The following is a 2,072-nucleotide window of genomic DNA, read 5'->3' as shown; positions in this document are numbered from 1 at the left end:
CAATTATTATTTTTAAATTATTATATATTTTCTATTATACATTTAAAATACATTCATAACAAAATAAAATAAAGATAAATTATATATAATTGTTATTAGATTATTATTATAATTATTATTTTGTAATTATTATATTTTTTATTATATATTATTGCATATGTTATACTTCACTACACATTATAATATATTATGCATTATTTTATACATTATTATAATTACATTATCATACATATTATTATACAGTATTCATATTGTAATTATCGTTATTTAAATGTTCCTCCAAAAAACTAGAACTATAGACGAGATACACGATAGACCCAATATTCAAGGGATCTACGAATAATACGTTTTGAAATACTGATAGAGTAAACATCATAGAATTTATGCTTACCATTTACATTGCTGATTTCAGTAATTATCTTCGATATACCCAATAAAATTCGTATAGGTTTTTTCGAGAAGTAAATTGTTAGAAAAGAATTCACAATGTTCATATATTACATATTGTAACCATATACGAAAAGACATTGTACTTGTTAAAATATTTATTTGTTTTAATCACATTTATTATTAAATATGTTACTGGATCAGTACAAAAAAGGTTGCAATTTTACTAGTGGTTACAATTAATACTAAATGTAATTATGAAATTATGGATAATGTATGGTCCGAAATATTTTATAACTGAAAAGAAATATAAAATTTTTATTTTCAAAGCAGTGAAAATTCATTACGTATTGAAGCTGATTTGCGTAGTCATTATCCGCTACTGCTGCACTAAATTTAAATTTTCGCTACTGCGCATTGAAAGTCATGGGGGGGTTACTTTCTAACCAATCAGCAGATTGCGTAGAGGAAACTACGTAAGGAAGAGCTCAGTCACGTGAAGAAGATCCGAGAGATCGGTTATGTTGTCTTGTTTTATGTATGTAACCAGCAGCATTTATTTATTATATAGAACTCTTATTCCTTTCCTATAATCGTCTTGGTAGCTCTTAAAATGGAAATATTAGCATTAAACTCAATAAAACCGTGAAAAGCATATCTACTGAAAAAGGAAAAATTGATGAAAAATGTAAGGAAACTGCGTGCAAAGGAAAAGTATGAAAGTAACACGACGCGATAGGAAATATGAACGTCTCCGTCGAAAGGATAGGAACACGACATAATTGCATGATAGGATACAGTGCCGAAAGTGGAAGTGTGTGACGAATCGTACTGCGTCGTTATCTTTCGTGGCTTAGTTCTTCGAAATTTCGATTTTTGTTTTTGATTTTTTTATACCACTCTATAGATCCATCCCTTCTCTAATAGAATCGGTGGTTTTTTTTCGATTCTCTCCGTTTTTTTTCGAAATACAGTGCCGAAAGTGGAAACATGTGACAGGTCGTACTGCGTCGTTATCTTTCATGGCTTAGCTCTTCGTAATTTCGATTTTGGATTTGGATTTTTTTACATCACTCTATAGAGCCATCCCTTTTCTAACAGAATCGGTAGTTTTCTTTCGATTCTCTCCGTTTTTTTTCGAAATACAGTGCCGGAAGTGAAAGTGTGTGACAGGTCGTACTGCGTCGTTATCTTTCGTGGCTTAGCTTTTCGAAATTTCCATTTTGGATTTGGATTTTTTTACATCACTCTATAGATCCATCCCTTCTCTAATAGAATCGGTAGTTTTTTTTCCATTTTCTATATTTTTTTTCGAAATACAGTGCCGGAAGTGAAAGTGTGTGACAGGTCGTACTGTGTCGTTAACTTTCGTGGCTTAGTTCTTTGAAATCTCGATATCTGTTTTGGATTTTTTTATATCACTCTGTAGATCCATCCCCTCTCTAATAAAATCGGTGATTTTTTTTCGATTTTCTCCATTTTTCTTCGAAATACAGTGCCGAAAGTGAAAGGGTGTGGCAGGTCGTACTGCGTCGTTAGCTTTCGTGGCTTAGCTCCTCGAAATTTCGATTCTGGGTTTGAATTTTTTTACATCACTCTACAGAGCCATCCCTTCTCTAATAGAATCGATAGTTTTTTTTCCATTTTCTATATTTTTTTTCGAAATACAGTGCCGGAAGTGAAAG

The sequence above is a fragment of the Eufriesea mexicana genome, unplaced genomic scaffold, assembly GCF_001483705.2.
Source record: "Eufriesea mexicana isolate 0111107269 unplaced genomic scaffold, ASM148370v2 scaffold2698, whole genome shotgun sequence".
Lineage (NCBI taxonomy): Eukaryota > Metazoa > Arthropoda > Insecta > Hymenoptera > Apidae > Eufriesea > Eufriesea mexicana.
This window is presented reverse-complemented; position numbering follows the sequence as displayed.